Source organism: Gobio gobio (assembly GCF_949357685.1).
Source record: "Gobio gobio genome assembly, chromosome: 1".
In the NCBI taxonomy this organism is placed as follows: Eukaryota; Metazoa; Chordata; class Actinopteri; order Cypriniformes; family Gobionidae; genus Gobio; species Gobio gobio.
Window position 1 is genome coordinate 25557001 of NC_137097.1, and position 22596 is coordinate 25579596.

General features: G+C 38.8%; 1 long non-coding RNA gene across 1 annotated transcript; it reads left to right on the forward strand.

Moving 5' to 3' along the window:
• Positions 1-2964: 2964 nt before the first annotated feature.
• On the forward strand, positions 2965-3719 carry LOC307128815. The gene is made up of 3 exons (XR_013816809.1): positions 2965-3039; positions 3190-3405; positions 3574-3719. It is a non-coding gene; the product is annotated as an uncharacterized lncRNA (long non-coding RNA).
• Positions 3720-22596: the final 18877 nt, after the last annotated feature.

The following is a 22596-nucleotide window of genomic DNA, read 5'->3' on the forward strand; positions in this document are numbered from 1 at the left end:
TAACTCAGACTGAAAAGTCAAAAAATATGAAATGCCCATGAGAAGGATGCAATACTAATGCAATACTAGACATTGTCAAGCAGAGGTGGGTAGAGTAGCCAAAATCTGTACTCAAGTAAAAGTACAAGTACTTACGGAAATATTTACTCAAGTAAAAGTAAAAGTAGCAATCGTAATATTTACTTGAGTAAGAGTAAAAAAGTATTCGATGAGAAAACTACTCAAGTAGTTAGTTACTAGTTACTGTCAATCTGATTGATAAGAAGCGAAAACCCTGAATTTCAGGCTACTTGGAGAGCTTTCACACACCTCTCTGTAACACTTTACAATAAGGTTGTATTAGATAACATTAGTTAATGTATTATAAGATGAACTAACCATGAACAACACCTCTGTTCAGCATTAGTTAATATTTGTCAACGTTAGTTCATAAAAATCTAGCTGTTCATGGTTTATTCATGTTAGTTCACAGTGCATTGACTAATGTTAACAATATTTGAATAATGCATTAGTAAATGTTTAAATTAACATAAAGATAAGTAAGTGCTTTATAAGTGCAGTTCATTATTAGTTCATGTTAACTAATGTAAGCTAATGAACCTTATATATATATATATATATATATATATATATATATATATATATATATATATATATATATATATATATATATATATATATATATATATACCCAGATAGCAAAAAATATCGGCACGGCTTCTTTTTGCCGCCGGCCCTAAGCTGTCGGCTATAGGTGCGTCCCGCTGGCGGTGATGAAACGTTTGCCGCCGAATACGTCACTCCCATTTCTTGCGAGATGCCGCGGCCGACTAGCCGGCGGGCCGCCGGCTTCATTTTCTCTGGCGGTTGCCTCCGCCTAATGGACCGCGGCCGGCTGGCGGCAAGCCGCTGTGAAATACAAGGATTTCTACTCTCAAATTCGACCAGCCACGTTGGCTATGTTTGGCTTGTTGGGAAATAGAGTGGAACTGACAGCATTTTAACTAGTTCTCACATTTGAAGCGATTATAAAATCATAATAGCCTATATGTGATTTATATCAAATATTAGTTTTTTTTGCTCCAAAGCCATTAGGGTTTATAACAGATTCTTGACTCTTGATTCCATGATAAGGTTAGGTTTAGGAAATTACATTTAAATTTTCACTTGATTATTTGCATGTCGAGTGTGTTTAAACAGTGTTGGTCAATTTGACCCATGAATGTAATACTTTTTTTTTTTTTTAGCATAATAGGAGGGTTAAGAAAGTTTGAAAGTTCATTTTAGGATAACACTTATTTTTGTATTGCCCTTTTTTCTATTTCTTTTTGGACTGACTTTAAAATAGACATGACAAAAAATTAGAACTAACTTCATGACATTTTACTTTGTTTTCAAAACCCATATTTTTCTGAAAAACAAAAATATATTATTAATTATTTAGGAAAAATTCTACATTCATAAGACAAGAATAACTCAAAAGAAGCCCTCTAATATTACCTCTTATAAAGCTGATTTTTACAACTTTGAAACCCTCTCAAACATGAGGTCGCAAAACAAAAAGCTTACAAAAACAGAAACCTGAAAGCTTTTCAATTTCATGTGACTGCCTTAATATTATAAAGTATTTTCTATCTCAGAATTCTTATTTTTATTATTTATTTTATATACAGTTACATTTGTTGTTATTCTTTGTTCTACATATTCGGAACTGTACCACAATGCTTTATTATTTTTATTTTTCTCTCATTGTACTTTTTGTATTGTACTTGTCTATACATGTACTAATTTAAATAAAAATAAAATAAAAAAAAACAGAGAAGTACCTCCACCGGCCGAGAGGGGCAGTATACCTAAAAAAGGCGGAAGACAAACCGGTAAAACATACAGATTTACCAACAGCTGCCGCTCATCACATGGTTTTAGTATTTGAAGAGAGGAGATCAGAAAATATCCTCGACTACGAGCGTTTAAGTAAGTACATGTTTCCTTTTTGTGTCACACAATATTATGTTCATTTTTGATGTATATACCGGTAGGTTGTTTTAATTAGTTTGTTCAGACACGCACGCTGATATAGTGCACAATGCACAGTGTTAGCTAACACGTGCTGTTTCGCCTTTTTTACACACTGAGTTCAAGCATGTTCTACATGTTAAAATGTATCTAGCTACTGTAGGTAAGTTAGCCAAAGCTTTACATCTAGAAAGACTTAAGTTTAACTTTTGGTGTTTTCTAACAAAACAGAATGATGTATATAGGTTATTTAAATTATTTTGTTAGTCCGAACAAGCATGCTGCTAGGTCAGTTTTAGCAAGTGTTAGCTAACATGTGCTGTGTTGCTACTGTTCTTCTAGCATTTAAGGTCATTTATGAGTTATTTCTCTGAACTGCTGTACTTTTTATGTTTGAGGACAATGCAGTTTACTTGAATCACTACACTGAATGAATACATTTTACTGTTCCACATTTGGCTGACCAGTTTTTCCCCCCACAGCATAGCTACTGTATATTCTGTATATAACGTTAACAATGCGGTTTTGTTCACATTTTCTTGCAGATACCTTGACCAGAGCACAATCGGTTATCTTCATCCAAGAGACCTACTGTTGGACAATCGTTTCGGCTTTCAAGGTAAATAAATTGTTAGTCACAATGTCTAGTTACTGGGCTATAAGGAGAAGAATATTGAAAGGAGTTGAGATGGACAAACAGGAAATTGCAGATGTTGGAAACTTTAACAGTATGGAAAATTGTGCCTGTAGTTGTTGTTTTATTTATATATATATATATATATAATTAAAATAAAATATTTTTTATGTAGATTTCCAGAATGAGAACCAAGCCCTGAGGGAAAGCAATGCACAAGCAAGTGAGAACATGCACTCTTTCTTAAATTTTACTTTTTTGACTGTGATGTAGGTCCAAAATTACCAAATGCCTTTCATTTTGTAGCTTCGGATGGCAGCGGCTCACTTCAAGAGCAGGTGAAGCAAGTGAAACAATGTTGATGACGTTTGCTCGTACTGGGCAATCAGGTACAACTTGCAAACAACACCTGTGGTTGTTGGTTTAATTCCCACTGGGGCCACCTGTACATGTAGTAGACCTAGTTGTAAATGTCATAGTTTAGTAGTTGAGGGACCAGGACTGACTGCTTTATTCTTTTATTCTGTGAACCCCTGTAGGTGCAGATCAGACCCTAATGCTGCGACGTCTTGGAGAGTTTGGCGATGTTGTGCGTAGCATGGACAACAAAATGGACACTATGCGGCAACATTTCAGTGCCAATGTGTCTTTTGGAGAGTTATCCCTGCCAGGGGGTCTGTTACTCCCCCTAGACAACCCATTTGGCGTTGCTTGACAACAGTTTGAGGCAGGATAAAGAGCTCCAGGAACGATTTGTAAGTGTGCTGATTTTGTTTATAATGCTGTAGGGTAATCTAAAAAGTAAAATTTAAGATTGTACACTGCATATTCTACAGTCTGAATCCACAGCCTGTCACATTTTTATATTTATGTATGAGAAGCTTCAGAGATATGTAATTTGTAACACTTTTTTGTATTTTCAGCTTCGGTTTTTGGCAATCAAATGTGGGAGGGACCTAAAGACAACCGTGTGGCGAATACTTCAGAGTATCTTCTCTAATCACCTTTCCATTAATACAACCTGGACGGGTGTAGGGGATAAAGCATGTTTTAGAGACATGTTCCTGAAGACCATTGTTCAAAGTAATATATATAAATATATAAATTTGTTATATATTTAAGTAGATGTGTGTGGCCTTATGACATTCACATGGAATGAAAGATCTGTATTTTCTACAGGAGCCATCCGGAAGAACCCGGCAACCCAGGATGCCACTGATGAGGCAGTCCAGGTTAACGTTATGCGTTACCTGAAAGGAGCATCTGATCGTGAAGGCGGAAAAAGACGCCGCACAGCTGAGAGGGACCCACAGCCGACCTCTTATACCTAGGCTGACTACTGACACCTGGAACCCTTTCTTTATCCTGCAGTCAGTAACATCAAGACCCCTAAAGAAGCCAGAAGTTTCAGGCTACACTCACCCAATCCACACTGTTCACTGTGGAAATTACTTTTTTTTTATTCCCTGTGACCCTGCCTTGAAGGCAGCTCCTTGGATAGATATGGGATGGCGAGGTTGTTTGTCCTTTATATAGGCGCACAAGAAATCACTGAAGATAAGCCAATTTGCGCTGCCTCATTCTGGAGGTCGGGGAGAACCGGAGAACCCATAGTCAGGCTTGTTATAATGTTCTGTTCTACTACTGTTCTATTCTTCTCCAGAGCTTTACTCTAAATTATTACCATTTATCCTATTGTTAGAAATGGCTTGTTAAATGTGATGTTATACCTCGATTTATTTGGTATCCTGCACATTCTTTGGTACCAAATATCCTCATTATTTGATATAATATTTAATGGTAATTCTTTTCATCCCAGAGCTGACCTATTTGTTATTAACAAATATTGTAAGTGTTATAATTTGCTTGTAAGGCTGTTTTTTTTTTTTTTTTTTTTTTTAAACCAAAATTTAATTGGAAACATGCAGGTTCTTTAGTAAAAATGTTTTGTTATTTATAGGCCTATTTAAGCTTATTTATTGTCTGTTATATTTCATTTATATTATCTTGTATCATTGACAGTTAATGTACTTTGAAATGTGGAATAAAAATGCCAAATGGGAATTTATCTGGTTTGTTCAATTATTATCCATCATAAACTGCATGTTACAAATATATGAATAATAAATATATATATTTATTACACAATAAGCGGAGGCAGATCGCTCGAAAATAGCGTTTGCCTCCGACGGGCCGCCTTTTGGTATAAAGGCGGCGGAACGGCGGTTTGCCTGCGGGCCGGCGGCGGTACGAAGGCGGTAGGAAGCCGGCTGCCGCTTTTAAAAAGCGGCTGCCGCCGGCGGTGCGCCGTCAAACGTGTTTGCGATTACGCAATTCTGACGCTTCTACAGCCGCCGGATCACCGCCGGTGGTCCGCCGACTCATTGCTATCTGGGTGTGTGTGTGTGTGTGTGTGTGTGTGATTAATGGTTAAACAGTGTAAATTAATGGTGTGCTGGGCTAACTAGAGCTCTTCTTAAAACATACTTTGTTCTTATATTTTTATAGGCTATTCTTTAGGTAGGAATAAAATACAATACCGTTTTTATTTGTATGCATTTTCTACACTTCAGACAGGTTTCTGTCCGGATTTGTGTATAAATGCAAGACGTCACATTAGGCTGTTCAATTTGTTTCGTTTTGTGAAGAAAAGGATATGTAAATGTGAAGATGTGAACGTTTGTTCGTGGACGTGTGTTGTTTGGAGGATTCAAACGATTTGTCATTGCTTACACGAGCGCATATGTGGAAAACACTCGGACAGTGTGTGAAATAGTTTTATAATAAGGGAAAATTTCCCATAGTTACCAAATGACCGTTAATAGTGTTCAAATATAGGCATCATTGTGACACTTACCGCTACATGTTCTTTTCAGGGTGGAATTCTTGTATGCTGAGAGATGTCAGTTCGTTTTGGTGCACAGAGCATGCATCGCATTATGAAACTATTCTTTTTGACATCTTGGAGTGAAAACATAGACTGAACTTGAGGCCACGGGCAATCTGCCTCCCGTAGCTCACACACATCTTCCTCTGCTTCGGCCATCATCTTCCGACTAAACGCGCGCTAATTATAAGCGGGTGATCCGTAGCAACCTCTCGCGAAGCAGCCTCTCCAACGTTTCGCGAGACTTGCGAAAGTCATATTCACTTATTTTAATATATATAATATAATTATTACCATTTGACAGTAACGGAGGAACGCCACCGAGTGTAACTAAGTAAAAGTACAGTTTTTTCACAAAAAATTTACTTGAGTAAGAGTAAAAGTACCCATCTTTAAATCTACTCTAAAAGTACAAGTTACCCAAAATATTTACTCAAGTAAATGTAACGAAGTAAATGTAATTCGTTACTACCCACCTCTGTTGTCAAGTCAACTTTATTTATATAGCGCTTTTAACAATGTAGATTGTTTCAAAGCAGCTTTACAGTGTTAAACAGGAAAATAATGCAGCATAATTTTATTCAGCTGTATAGCCATTCTGGAAAAATTTCAAGTATCATACAGTGACAGTGTGGGCTTTAGATTAATAATTTGATCAGTAATTTAGTTTAAATGGTTAATTTAGTTTATTATTTAGATGTATTTCGATGTTTAGTTGAAAAATTTAGTGTCCCCAACTGAGCACGCCAAGCCAGAGGCAACAGTGGCAAGGAAACCAAAACCCCATTAGGTGACCTAATGGAGAAAAATAAACCTTGGGAGAAACCAGGCTCAGTCGGGGTGCCAGTTCTCCTCTGGCCAATTAACAAACAGCGTATTATTATTATTATTCTGGCAGTTTTACAGCTCGGAGGTCATAATAGATCAGAATATTCGAGGGACCGGGGGCAACATGCTGGAGACGGGTTTATTGAGGATGATGTTGATTAAATAATTATTAAAGTGCAATATTCGAATGATCGGAGGCAACACGCAGGAGACGGGTTTATTGAGATGCCGTGTCGATGAGGCAGTTTCAGGGGGAGTCTAATCACGGTCTCCCAGACACTTCGGGGTCCTGTGTTGGTCTTCTCTGGGCGCAGGTCCACCATCTGATCTGGATACGGCCCGGATCCAGCTGACTGCAGTAAACCTCGGGATAAAACAGAGAGACTAACATTAGCGTAGATGCCATTCTTCTGATGATGTAACGAGTACATCAGGTGTTATGGGAAGTGTTCCCGGTTCCGGCTGACCTAGTTAATGCAGCCTAACAATCATTTCATTGAAAAAGTGTTTTATGTGTATGCCACAGTAAAGAGATGTGTTTTTAGTCTAGATTTAAACTGACAGAGTGTGTCTGCTTCCCGAACAATGTTAGGAAGACTGTTCCAGAGTTTAGGTGCTAAATAGGAAAACGATCGACCGCCTGCAGTTGATTTGGATATTCTCGGTATGATCAACTGGCCAGAATTTTGAGACCGCAGTAGACGTGATGGAGTATAATATGTTAAGAGCTCGCTCAAGTATTGGGGAGCTAAACCATTTAGTGCTTTGTAAGTAATAAGTAAGATTTTAAAATTTATGTGATGTTTAATAGGCAGCCAGTGCAGTGTTGACAGAACTGGGCTAATATGGTCATACTTCCTGGTTCTAGTAAGAACTCGAGCTGCTGCGTTTTGGACCAGCTGGAGTTTATTTATTAAGCGAGCAGGGCAACCACCCAGTAGAGCATTACAATAATCTAACCTTGAGGTCATGAACGCATGAACTAACTGTTCAGCATTTTGCATTGAGAGCATGTGCCGTAATTTAGATATATTTTTAAGATGGTAGAAAGCAGTTTTACAGATGCTAGAAACGTGGCTCTCAAACGAAAGATTGGTATCAAAGAGCACACCCAGGTTCCTCACTGACGACGAGGACTTGACAGAACAGCCATCAAGTGTTAGACAGTATTCTAGGTTACTACTTTTGGAGCTTTTTTGTCCAATAATTAAAAATTCAGTTTTTTCTGAATTGAGTTGCAGGAAATTACCAGTCATCCAATGTTTTATATCAGCTATGCATTCCGTTAATCTTGTGAATTGGTAAGTTTCTTTAGGGCGTGAAGAAATATAGAGCTGAGTATCGTCAGCATAACAATGAAAACTAACGCCATGCTTCCTAATGATATCTCCCAGTGGTAGCATGTACAGGGTGAAGAGTAGCGGTCCTAGCACTGAGCCTTGCGGTACTCCATACTGAACTTGCGATCGGTGTGACATATCTTCATTTACTACTACAAACTGATAACGGTCGCATAGGTATGATTTAAACCATGATAATGCAATTCCACTAATACCTACATAATTTTCGAGTCTATTCAAAAGAATGTTGTGGTCGATAGTATCAAATGCAGCGCTAAGATCGAGTAACACTAATAGAGAGATACAGCCACGATCGGATGATAAGAGCAAATCATTTGTAACTCTGACGAGAGCAGTCTCAGTGCTATGATACGGTCTAAATCCTGACTGGAAATCCTCACAGATACCATTTCTTTCTAAAAAGGAACATAATTGTGAAGACACTGCCTTTTCAAGTATTTTTGACAGAAAGGGTAGATTTGAGATTGGTCTATAATTGACTAAATCTGTAGGATCAAGTTGCGGTTTTTTAATAAGTGGTTTAATAATTGCCAACTTAAAAGTTTTCGGTACATATCCTAATGACAAAGATGAATTAATGATATTAAGAAGAGGATCTATGACCTCTGGTAGCATCTCTTTTAATAGCCTAGTTGGTATAGGGTCGAGCATACATGTTGTCGATTTTGATGATTTAACGAGTTTAGCCAATTCTTCTTCTCCTATAGCAGTGAATGAGTGTAATTTTTCCTCAGTGACACTACAATGCTCTGTCTGATGTGATGCTGTATTAGACGGCTGCATGGTTAAAAATTTTTTCCTAATATTATCAATCTTACATGTGAAGAAGTTCATAAAGTCATTACTGCTGTGCTGTTTACAATCATCAGAAGTTGAAGCTTTATTTTTGGTTAATTTAGCCACTGTATCGAATAAATACCTTGGGTTGTGTTTGTTTTCTTCCAAGAGAGTTGAGAAATAAGCAGATCTAGCAGTTTTTACAGCCTTTCTGTATGTGATCATGTGCTCTTTCCACGAATTACGAAATACCTCTAATTTTGTTTTCTTCCAGCTGCGCTCCATTTTTCTGGCTGCTGTTTTAAGGGCCCGGGTGTGCTCGTTGTACCACGGCGTTGGACTATTTTCTTTAATCTTCTTTAAGCGCAGAGGAGCAACTGTGTCTAAAGTACTGCAAAAGAGAGAGTCAATAGTTTCTGTTGCAACATCGAGTTCTTCTATACTATCTGGGATGCTGAGCAGATGATACTGATGAGGGAGATTATTTAAAAAGCAATCTTTAGTAGCGGCAGTGATTGTCCTGCCATTTTTAAAGCGAGGGGGCGGCTTTGCAACCTTAGCTAAATTAAGTATACATGATACTAAGTAATGATCTGAGATGTCATCGCTCTGCTGCAGAATTTCAACGGTATCAACATTTATTCCATGTGACAATATTAGGTCTAAAGTATGATTATGGCGATGAGTGGCTCCTGACACGTGTTGCCTAACTCCAATAGAGTTTAGTGTGTCTTTAAATGCTAATCCCAATACGTCTTTTCCGTTGTCAACATGGATATTAAAATCACCAACAATTAGTACTTTATCTACGGCCAGTACTAACTCTGATAGAAAATCAGCAAATTCTTTGATAAAGTCTGTATTATGCCCAGGTGGCCTGTATACAGTAGCTAACACAAATGTTGAACGGGTTTTATCATGTACACTACATAGCGTTACATAAAGCACCAAAACTTCGAAGGAATTATATTTGAAACTAGACTTCTGAGTAATACTGAAGATATTATTATAAATTACAGCGACCCCTCCCCCTTTACCTTTCAGACGCGGCTCATGTTTATAACAATAATCTTGGGGGGTGGACTCATTTAAGGTAATGTAGTCGTCAGGTTTTAGCCAGGTTTCTGTCAAACAGAGCACATCTAGATTATTATCTGTAATAATATCATTAACAATAAGCGCTTTTGGGGAAAGGGATCTAATATTCAGCAACCCAAGCTTTATCAATTGTTCATCTGTATTATATATTTTGTTTATTTGTTGGACGTCAATTAAATTTTTACTGTTGAATGGTTTTGATGTTTTTTTGTATTTACTAATTCGGGGAACAGACACAGTCTCTATATGATAATATCTAGGTGAAAGAGTCTCTATGTGCTGGGATTTATCTGACTCCGGTAACGTGAGACAGCTAGCAGACGGTCGGTTTAGCCAGTTTGTCTGCTTCCTGACCTGGGCCCTAGTGAGTCAAGGTTTAGCTCTAAGACTATGTGCCAGATTACTAGAGAGAAGAGCGGCACCACCCCAAGAGGGATGGATGCCATCCTTCTTCAACAGGTCAGGTCTGCCCCAAAAACTTTTCCAATTGTCTATGAACCCTATGTTATTTTGCAGACACCACTTAGACAACCAGCCATTGAGTGATGATAGTCTGCTAACTATCTCATCACTCCTTTTTACCGGGAGCGGTCCAGAACAAAAAACAGCCTCAGACATCGTACTAGCGAGTTCACACACCTCTTTAATGTTAATTTTGGTGATCTCCGACTGGCGAAGTCGAACATCATTAGTGCCGACGTGAATAATAATCTTAGAGAATTTACGATTAGCTTTAGCCAGCACTTTTAAATTTGCTTTGATGTCAGGTGCTCTGGCTCCCGGTAAACAAGTGACTATGGTAGCTGGTGTCTCTATCTTCACGTTCCGTGTAATAGAATCGCCAATGACTAGGGCACTTTCAACAGGATACTCAGTGGGTGCTTCACTGAGAGGGGAGAACCTGTTTGATGTTCTAACCGGAACGGAAAAGCGGTTCTTTGGTCTGCGACTATGCTGCCTCACTGTTACCCAGTTTCCCTGCTGCGAGGGCCCTGCAGCCGGAACCGAAGAATGTACAGAGTTCACTAAGCTATTCGCATCCAAATCAGTGTCTAAAGCTGTTACATCCTCACTACTCTCAGATAAAGTATGGATGCGTGTTTCTAATTCTGAAATCTTCTCCGTCAGCCTAACTATCTCCTTACATTTATCACATGTGAAGCCCTTTTCGCCAGCGGAGAAGCCTATACTGAACATGTGGCATGCACTGCAGGTGATAATGACAGGAGAAGACATGACTTACCGTGTTTGTTGATTAATCCAATTTACCACTTACCACAATCGTTTGCTGGACACAATTTACTAATCCAAGTTATGAACTCAGAAAAAGGGAGGCCCGGGTGCAGAGATAACAAGCTAACAGGCTAGCAAAATGCTAACGTGTGATGGTGATTTAGATTAAAAGCTAGCGATGTCAAATTTAACGTGATAGGCAATTTTTAAACAATGTATGGTGATGAGTAAGTTATATTTAGCAGTAGAAGAAAGAGGAAATATCAAAATAAAGATTCAAACGTAAGCAAGGCTCTACAGAGCTACAGACTTCAGCTACAGAGCAACAGACACAGCAGGCAGACAGGAGCAATCGATCAGCGAGCAATCGATCACACAGGAGCAGCAATCCAGCCTCCAGACATTGCAGTTAAGGCATGACCATTGGACAGTGAAATGCTCGTTGGGTCAGCAGGATCTGACAAAAACAGGTGGTGAAGAAAAGACACCTGTTAACTGCAAAAGAATTAAGAATTAAGGTGAAGAATTAAGGGTGAAACCATCAGGAACCCTTTAGACTCCAGCGCCACCATTTTCCAAAGCTGCAACCTACCTGGAGTCTCCAGAAGTGCAAGGTGTCAGGATCTCAGAGACTTCAGTTAGGTAAAGAATCCTAAAAAATGACCCCCACTAGATAAGAATCACAAGCTGAAGTGTTGTAAAATACATGAAGAAGGTTTTTTTATAGGCTTTATGGACAGACAGGTTGAGAGTGACTCTTGAAGGACCAGCACCACATCCTCTAGTACCACTGTTTGAAGAATTCATCTTCCAGAATCTGGCAGTACGTTTTGGGAGTTCATTTTTAGTCCATCTCTGCAAAACGGACTTCAGGATGGACTAAAATGAACTCACAAAACTTACTGCCAGATTCTGGAAGATGAATTCTTCAAACAGTGGTACTAGAGGATGTGGTGCTGGTCCTTCAAGTGTCACTCTCAACCTATCTGTCCATAAAGCCTATAAAAAAAACTTCTTCATGTATTTTACAACACTTCAGCTTGTGATTCTTATCTAGTGGGGGTCATTTTTTAGGATTCTTTACCTAACTGAAGTCTCTGAGATCCTGACACCTTGCACTTCTGGAGACTCCAGGTAGGTTGCAGCTCTGGAAAATGGTGGCGCTGGAGACTAAAGGGTTCCTGATGGTTTCACCCTTAATTCTTCACCTTAATTCTTAATTCTTTTGCAGTTAACAGGTGTCTTTTCTTCACCACCTGTTTTTGTCAGATCCTGCTGACCCAACGAGCATTTCACTGTCCAATGGTCACGCCTTAACTGCAATGTCTAGTATTGCATTAGTATTGCATCCTTCTCATGGGCATTTAATACTTTTTGACTTTTCAGTCTGAGTTAAATAAATTTTTTGGCTCAATTTATCTGTAAAAGAAAACATGCCTAATAATTCTGCACACCTGAATATAAGGTGATTTTCATTTCCAGCCTTCATGAACAATAATATATCACTTATACAATATTAAATACTAAATCAATAGTAGTTATTAGGATTACTGTGGTTTGGAATTGGTCAAATGTGCCTGGAAAAAAAATATGATCAGAAAATCAACGTGCCTAATAATTCTGTACTCCCTGTATGTCTTACTAAAGTGACCCCTGGGGTCATCTATGTCACAGCTATGGGACTCTTTGGGGACTCAGAGAAATGTACCTCTTTGATATACTTTTCTTTCTTTATAGAATAGAATAAAGTCACTTCTGACTTAGAGTTCGTATCAGCATGTTTTGGAGAAGTGCTTTGTTGATAGCTAGTTAAGATGTTCCGACCTTGAGGGAAACTGCTATTCTCTGGAGCATTGTGTGTGTGTCTCTCATGATTCTGTGCAGGTCCAGTATTGGAGATGGTCCTTTTCGGCAGACGATTCTAGACTTGGAGGCGTCTTTTCTATGACCTCCGAGGTCACTGTGGACTAATCTGGGCCTGGGCGACATCGAGTCTACGCATTTTTAGTGATATATGCTTCTATCTGTCTACGTGTGGAAAGTTGCTTACGTTGCATGTTGTTATAACCAATCAGAATCATTCCACATGGCAGTAATGACGTGTCTAGACCTTGAAAACAGTATAACTGTTCAGAAAATTGTATGTACGTTAGACGGAGGCGGGGAGACTGTTGGAAGGAAGGGCGGCCTACAAACTCCTCTTGGGCTGGCTTCTGCTGATGAAACTGCAAACTATTCTTCAGTAAAAATGTATTTAATTAATCTGACTCCTGACTCCTGGTCTTCATTTTTCACTACTGGTCCTGGGTCCTAAGCTGTTACCCCAACACTAGTAATTTGGCACATAGACTTAAGGCCTGTTCACACGGGACGATTTTCGCGCGCGTTTATCGCCTCGTGACTAAACAAAGGGCGCCAATGTGAGTGTGCACACCGACGCGCAAAACGCCAGGCGTAAAAGCGTCATTTTTAAAAAACGCCTTTTATTTTGACGCGGCACGTTAAAAACATGGCTGACCAATGAGATCGGTGCTTTTGTTCACGTGCCTGGAGCTGCTGAAGTGACAGTAAAACACGACTTGGTGGCGCTCAAGCACAAAACGGTCTTGCCGAGCACACATTGATACGATGAAGAAGTAGTAAGTAGACAAAGAAGAAGTTGAGCTGCTAATGCTGCTTGCCAGTTAGCAAAGAGTGTGTGTGATTGGTTTTGGTTTTGGCAAGCACGTAAATACTGTCTCTCTTCTTTTTCTGTGTGACAAGCGAGTGTCAGAAGCGTAAAGTGCCGCAGCACCACCTTGTGTACTGGGAGCGCTATCTACTGAATGTGCACGTTCACTCGGCGCATCGCCAGTGAAAATCGATTGGGTGTGAACACTCAAGTCGCGCCGAAAAACATCACGAAAAACGCTGGCGATAAACGCGCGCGATATTCGTCCCGATGTGTACAGGCCTTTAGAGCTAAACCTTGACTCACTATGGCCCAGGTCAGGAAGCAGACATACTGGCTAAACCGACCGTCTGCTAGCTGTCTCACGTCACCGGAGTCAGATAAATCCCAGCACATAGAGACTCTTTCACCTAGATATTATCACATAGAGACTGTGTCTGTTTCCCGGATTAGTAAATACAAAAAAACAATCAAAAACCATTCAACAGTAAAAATTGTATTGATGTCCAAGCAATAAATAACAGATATAATACAGATGAACAATTGATAAAGCTTGGGTTGCTGAATATTCAATCCCTTTCCCCAAAAGCGATTATTGTTAATGATATGATTACAGATAAAACCTGACGACTGTTACAAGCACGCCAGGCTCCACCCTCTCACGACCACAACGATCCCTGTCGCAATACTGAGCATACACACCTGCACGTCATCACCACAGCAATGACCACCTGCACTTAAGCACCACGCTCACACTCAGTCACTGTCCGGTATCGTTTGCACATGACCCTACATGCTTGCTTCCTCGGACTCACCTGTATACCAACCTGATCTCCAACGAACCCTGAGTGTCTCCTCGTCTTGTCCTGTCTCCTGGTCCTCGTCTCCTTCGATCCATTGTTCCTGTGTTCCAATCAATCACCAGCATATCCAGCATTAACCAGAAACACTCTCTCTGATTCTCACCGCACCTGCTCACTTCCTAGTTCAGCAATAAACTCTGCTTTCACCTGCCTTTGTTCTCCGTGTCACCTCTGTTTGTAACAACGACTACATTACTTTAAATGAGTCCACCCCTGACGAAAGGAAAATATATTTACCAATATATTACTTGAAATATATTATAATATATTGTTAATATATTAATGGTACATATATACAATATATGTAATATATTGCAGTATATTGCAAAATATACAAATGATTGCCGCTTTCAATATATTGCAATATATTCGAAAATATAAATATGAAATCCCATATATGGGAATATATTGCCTAATGTATTACATGATATTTTCCAATATACTGCAATAAATTTTTGTTTCGTAAGGGACCCCTCAAGATTATTGTTATAAACACGAGCTGCGTCTGAAAGGTAAAAGGGGGAGGGGTTGCTGTAATTTATAATAATATCTTCAGTATTACTCAGAAGTCTAGTTTCAAATATAGTTCCTTCGAAGTTTTGGTGCTTTATGTAACGTTATGTAGTGTAAATGATAAAACCCGTTTAACATTTGTGTTAGCTACTGTATACAGGCCACCAGGGCATAATACAGACTTTATCAAGAGTTAGTTCTGGCCGTAGATAAATTACTAATTGTTGGTGATTTTAATATCCATGTAGACAACGGAAAAGACGCATTAGGATTAGCATTTAAAGACACACTAAACTCTATTGGAGTTAGGCAACACGTGTCAGGACCCACTCATTGCCATAATCATACTTTAGACCTAATATTGTCACATGGAATAAATGTTGATACCGTTGAAATTCTGCACCAGAGCGATGACATTTCAGATCATTACCTAGTATCATGTACACTTAATTTAGCCAAGGCTGCAAAGCCGCCTCCTCGTTTAAAAAATGGCAGGACATTCACTGCCGCCACTAAAGATTGCTTTTTAAATAATCTTCCTAATCAGTATCATCTCCTCAGCATCCCAGATAGCTTAGAATAACTCGATGTAGAATAACTATTGACTCTCTCTTTTCCAGTACTTTAGACACAGTTGCTCCCCTGCACTTAAAGAAGATTAAAGAAAATAGTCCAACGCCGTGGTACAACGAACACACCCGGGCCCTTAAAACAGCAGCCAGAAAAATGGAGCGCAGCTGTAAGAAAACAAAACTAGAGGTCTTTCGCAATTCGTGGAAAGAGCACATGATCGCATACAGAAAGGCCGTAAAAACTGCTAGATCTGCTTATTTCTCGACTCTCTTGGAAGAAAACAAACACAACCCTAGGTATTTATTCGATACCGAAGCTAAATTAACCCAAAATAAAGCTTCAACTTCTGATGGTTGTAAACAGCACAGCAGTAATGACTTTATGAACTGTAAGATTGATAATATTAGGAAGAAAATTGTAACCATGCAGCCGTCTACTACGGTATCACATCAGACAGAGCATTGTAGTGTCACTGAGGAAAAATTACACTCATTCACTGCTATAGGAGAAGAAGAGTTGGCTAAACTCGTTAAATCATCAAAATCAACAACATGTATGCTCGACCCAGTACCGACTAGGCTATTAAAAGATCCTCTTCTTAATATCATTAATTCATCTTTGTCATTAGGCCATTATTAAACCACTTATTATTATTATTATTATTATTATTATTATTATTCATTTTATTTATAGGCGCCTTTCATGACACTCAAGGACACCTTACAAAGTTCACACAAAAGATAAAAGTTTCATCAAACAATACAGACAATACAGAACTGACGACAATAACATTAAAATCACATAAAAGCCTGCCTAAACAAATAAGTTTTAAGACGAGTTTTGAAAACCTGAAGACTTGTACTGTTACGAACTTCTACAGGAAGCAAGTTCCATAAATGAGGAGCCGCATAACTAAAAGCTTGTGACCCCATAGTAGTTGTCCTAGTGCGTGGAAGAACAAGTGAAAGTGCAGAAGCAGATCTTAGAGTACGAGAAGGTATGTATAGATGCAGAAGATCGACAAGATATGGAGGAGCCAAATTATTAAGTGCTTTATAAGTTAAAAGTAAAATTTTGAAATTTACAAAAAAATTGGTCAAAAAGCCAATGCAAATTTTGTAAAACAGGAGTAATATGTTCTGAAATGGATGTTCTGGTAATAACTCGAGCAGCTGCATTTTGTACTAACTGTAATTTGTGAACAGATTTTGAAGGAAGCCCATAAAACAAGGCATTACAGTAGTCAATTCGTGATGTTACAAGAGCATGCACAAGAGTAGCAGTACTCTTGAGTGAAAGAACAGGACGCAACCGATTAATGTTCCTAATATGATGGAATGCAGAACGAGTAACACTGTTAATATGTGCTTCAAAAGACAGAGTACTGTCAAGGATGACACCCAAACTTTTACATGATTAGACAGAGGAACAGAGCAGTTATTTATTGTAACAGATGAAATGTTTGACTTAGCTATTGAATGTTTTGATCCAATGAGTAGAATCTCTGTTTTACTATTATTCAGCTTGAGAAAATTACCTGAAAACCAAATTTTTAATTCATCTAAACATTCAAAAAGAGCAGATGGGGGAAACTTTAAGGAAGGTTTAGAAGACAGATAAAGCTGGGTGTCATCAGCATAACAGTGAAATTGGATGCCATATTTCCTGAAAATAGTGCCAATTGGTAAAAGATAGATAATAAATAAAAGAGGTCCCAAAACAGAACCCTGAGGCACACCAGAGGAAACATAAGTGGGTTTTGATTTAAACTGTTTAAGTTGCACAAATTGAATGCGGTCGTTAAGATAAGAACAAAACCAACTTAAAGCCATACCAGTCATACCAATAGATTCCAATCTACTTAAAAGATTTCTGTGGGAAATGGTATTGAATGCTGCACTAAGATCGAGAAGTACAAGTATCGATAAAAGACCAGAATCAGCAGCTAGTAATAGATCATTGGAGATCTTTACAAGTGCAGTCTCAACACTATGATGAGAACGATAACCTGATTGGAACTGCTCATATAAATCATTAGAAGAAAGGTGTTCATGGAGCTGGAGAGCAACAATTTTTTCTAGAATTTTTGACAGAAACTGTAAATTTGAAATAGGGCGAAAATTATCAAGATTCTTTGGGTCTGTCCCAGGTTTCTTAAGAATGGGTGTTATCACAGCAGTTTTAAATGCAGTAGGGACAGTACCAGATATCAATAATTAAAGGGGAAAGAAAAGGTAAACCGGCTTTAACCAAATGAGTCGGTAATGGATCCAGTATGCATGTAACAGATTTAGATTTTTGAATAATAAAACAAATTTCCTCGGCCGTTGGAATAGAAAATGAAGATAATGAAAATGGCATGGGACTTAAATTAAATGTGTTGCAATTACTAATAAATGGAACCAATTGCTGATGGATATGTTCTACTCTCTTGTTAAAAGAGAGCATGAAGGCTTCACACAACTCTGTAGAATACATATGAGAGTTAGAACAATCAGGTGACTTTAAAATAGTGTTAACCACAGAGAAAAGGGATTTTGTGTTTCCCACACCAGACCCAATTAAACTAGCATAATAATCTGATTTCGCAGTGGAAAGCGCAGTCTTATAAACTTGCATGTGATCAGCATACATATCTTTATGAAGTCGACGACCCTTGATTTTTAGCTGACGGAGTTCAGATGTAAACCAGGGTGCAGTGTTGACAAACGAAACAGTCCTGGTTTTCAGTGGAGCACAAGCATCAAGGATGGTTTGAAGACTATCATTATAATGCTTGACTAAATCATCAATAGTCCACAAATATTCTTTATCTGAAAGTGTGGAAAGGCATTCTCTAAAAAATGAGACATCAACGTTCTTAATGTTACGAAATGTAATAGTACGACTCGATTTAGGCTTATGCACAGGTAAAAAAACATTGAAAGACACCAGCAAATGGTCGGACAGTGATAAATCAGAGGTAGTGCAATTACCAGGAATCACACCTGAACAGCAGACCAGATCAAGAGTATGACCTTTCGAATGAGTTGGAACATTAACAAATTGCTGTAATCCAAAACTATCTAAACATGATAAAAACTCCTTTGAGGTTAAATTATTTGCATTGTCCACATGAATATTAAAATCACCAACCAGAACCACATTGGGGGATATGGCACAGAGAGAAGTTAAAAATGTGGCGAATTCCTGTAGGAATATAGAATTGGCCTTCGGAGGCCTATAAACAGTAGCTAAAATCGTAGGAACAGAACCATTAATTTGCAAAGCAACAGATTCAAATGAATTATATTCCGTTACAGGGAGAGTTGTCATTTTCCATTTGTCCTTGTAGAGTATTGCAAGCCCCCCACCCCGACCAGCAGTACGTGGTTTGCAGATAAACGCATATCCAGGAGGAACAGAATGATTAAAATGGAAAAAGTCATCATTGCTTCTTTGCCAAGTCTCAGTTAGACAAAGAAAATCAAACTTACGATCAAGTAGCAAGTCATAGATGAAAGGACCTTTATCGGAAATTGATCGAATATTCCAAAGTCCAAATGCAAGATCGTTCTTACCGTTGTTAGTGTTGGTCGCCTTGGTCAGCTTGGCTAACATGCTGTGATTGACAGTCCGGGTATGTTTCCTTGAAGGACGACGGCTCGAGGACCAAAACGATGGAATTTCACTTGCAGAAACCGTTCTAAAACTCCTGCGGGATCCACGATGGACATATTTGCGGCGTGGTATAAAAACAATGTCCTGGTGCAGGTACAATGCAGAAGGGGGCTCATCATAATGCACACGTAGCTGCAACAATTCCGCTGCCGAATATTGATGGAGCGAAAACACAGGATGGAGAATTGAGCAGAAGATAATCCACATAATTGCAAGCCATATAGGCAGTTTGACAATCATCATAACTGCAGCTAAGCAGGATGATAGAGAAAAGAAGCAGTCAGATAGGCCCCGATACAGGTATTTCAGGTGAGCAATAGTCCAGAAATGCTGCAAACAATCTTTAATTTGCAATCTCCCTAGGTTGCACCAATCCCAATCTCCAGGTTGCACCAAAACTCGTCAAAACGTGTAATAGTCCGTGCAGGTAAATAAAACACGATATAATACAAATAACTAAAAACCTTCTCGGAACAGCGGCTGCTAACAGCGCCAGCGTTCGCTCCGGAAGTCAGCCAGAATATCTCTATTCTCTTGCATGGGAATGTTTTCGGTCTTCAGCACCGAAATGCTAAAAATCAAGGGTCGTCGACTTGAACGACTATATGCCAAGACTCGACTTCAAGTTCATAAAGATATGTATGCTGATCACATGCAAGTTTATAAGACTGCGCTTTCCACTGCAAAATCAGATTATTATGCTAGTTTAATTGGGTCTGGTGTGGGAAACACAAAATCCCTTTTCTCTGTGGTTAACACTATTTTAAAGTCACCTGATTGTTCTAACTCTCATATGTATTCTACAGAGTTGTGTGAAGCCTTCATGCTCTCTTTTAACAGGAGAGTAGAACATATCCATCAGCAATTGGTTCCATTTATTAGAAAGCACCGGGTTTTATTATTAAAAACTTGATCCTACAGAATTAGTCAATTACAGGCCAATCTCAAATCTACCCTTTCTGTCAAAAATACTTGAAAAGGCAGTGTCTTCACAATTATGCTCCTTTTTTAGAAAGAAATGGTATTTCTGAGGATTTCCAGTCAGGATTTAGACCGTATCATAGTACTGAGACTGCTCTCATCAGAGTTACAAATGATTTACTCTTATCATCCGATCGTGGTTGTACTGTATCTCTCTATTAGTGTTACTTAATCTTAGCGCTGCATTCGATACTATCGACCACAACATTCTTTTGAATAGACTCGAAAATTATGTAGGCATTAGTGGAATTACTTTGTCATGGTTTAAATCATACCTATGTGACCGTTATCAGTTTGTAGCAGTAAATTAAGAGATGTCACACCGATCACATCGGCGACTCATCTGCGATTCTCCCTGATCGTGTCTTTGATAATTCACACTGCGTGATTGTCACTCGCGTACACGAGCATCGATTTGCCTATGATTTCGGGCATATGTTGGCGATTTCGCAAAACCTGTCGGCGAGTCAAAATCGGGGCTAAAATCAGGCAGTGTGAACTAGGCATGAGTCTGATTTGTTGTCAGTTGATTTGGTTCAAAATAATCAGACTAATTGAAATAAGCCTAGCTTATTTGGTTAACATGTTTCATGAAACAGGCCCCAGGTTCAGATCATCAGGTCATTAGGTTAGAGCTCCATGAACTGAACTGAGTGTGGTGAGAGAGAGAGAGATACAAAATGTGGAGCGGTGGGTCCACATGAGCAGGATTGAAAACTGAACCATTCGTACAGTTTGTTTTAATTGAAGAATCGTTTCAAATTGCTAAGCAAAATCTTTTTCATCATCACGCATTGATGCCAAGAGTGTATAGAGTGTAAGAGTTGGGTTACAGTAGTAAAAACGGCATGCATTTTCTCCAAAGGGAAATATATTTTTAACAATTTACCATTTCTGTTCATCTCACAAATATCTGATGCATAATGCCACATATACAGTGTTGGGGAGTAGCTAACTACAAGTAGCAACGCTACTAACTTAACTACATTTTTCAGTATCTTTTCAGTAGCTCAGTTGCTTTTAAAACAATGTAGCTTTTCCAGTAGCTAAATACTTTTTCCAGCAAGTAGCGGTTATAGCGCGGCCAAAAGCTACATTCAGTTTGTGTTTGACGAGCCTGTAATGCATTGCAGCAGCTGTGTTTTTCTTCGTCGGAAGAAACCAGAGGTTGTGAAGCAAGTTTGTTTACATAAACAAAGGCACTCACTCTGTTGGAACCAAGCAATGTAGGGAGTGACAGGCTAACAGCCAATCAGGTAACTGTATCAAGTTTGGTTGCGCATTATAGTTGTCTCGTGTTGGATTAATTCTTCAGTAAACAGAACCGGTGTGGAGTGATAAGTGGAAAATGAGTGCTGCAGTTAGCAAGGAAATTGTTGATAAAACAAGAAAACAAGTCAGCTCGCCGGTATGGCAGTTTTTTGGATTTTATAAGTCTGACCGTCGTCCCCACCAAGACTGGTCAGCTCGAGCCTCCGCTGACAGCACGCGCGCGCCTCGTTCGTTTGTGCTATTCTTGACTTTGGCTGAATCCGAAATCGCCCCCTAAACCCTCAATCACTATTCCCTGCTTTAGTCCACTAAAACAGTTCACTTAAAGGAGTGAATGAAAGTGAGTGAATTCGGACAGTCGCTGTGTGTACATCAGCTGTACACTCGTTATTGCGGTGCATTGTGGGACAGAATGAGTGCACTTAATAACGTCCACTATGATTTCGGACATCACCACAAATGGCTGTACCCTCAAATAATGGCCTATTTAAGGGCATTGCGAGCGATTTCGGATTCAGCCTTTGAAACTACATGGAGAGGTAATGTTACTCTGCATCAGTGCCTTATGACAAAGCATCTAAACGGTAACCGTTACAAAGAAATAACGGAGACACTGCACCTTAATGTTAAGAGATAATTGTTTAGTGTTCATTGTGATTTTAGACTTGTGTTTATATTTTAACTATTTGAGTGTTTTCCATGGTTGTGTTGACATTTCTGCCTTTATAACTGAGTGGATTATAATCAGAGGAAGGTTAAGTTTAAAATAAAAATGTGTAGCGACTATGAGTCAGATAGAATAATAACTCAACGGGGAACTGAATTAAAATGAAAGACTCGAATGACACTATATATTATAAATAATTCAGAATTAATGTTTACCCCTTAACTTATTCGTCCGCCGATATGTAAGAACTTAAAGGGGGCTCTGTTAAAGGGAAACATGTATATTTAGCTCAAATGAATGAATTTAATGAATTCATAGGGAATTTTGAGAGTCTATTTTACAGCCGAGCAAATGACTCTTCTAGCGTTCATTTGAACGGGCCTTAAATATCAACTCTGCAGCGGATATTAATATCCGAACAATAGTGAAACACTATTTAACAGCCAGGTAACTTAGATCGGCAGTTCAAGACATTAAATTGATAAGCACATAACACAAGAACAGTTATCTTTGAATACAAATGGAACTTTATTGATTAATCTAACACATCAAACTAATATCT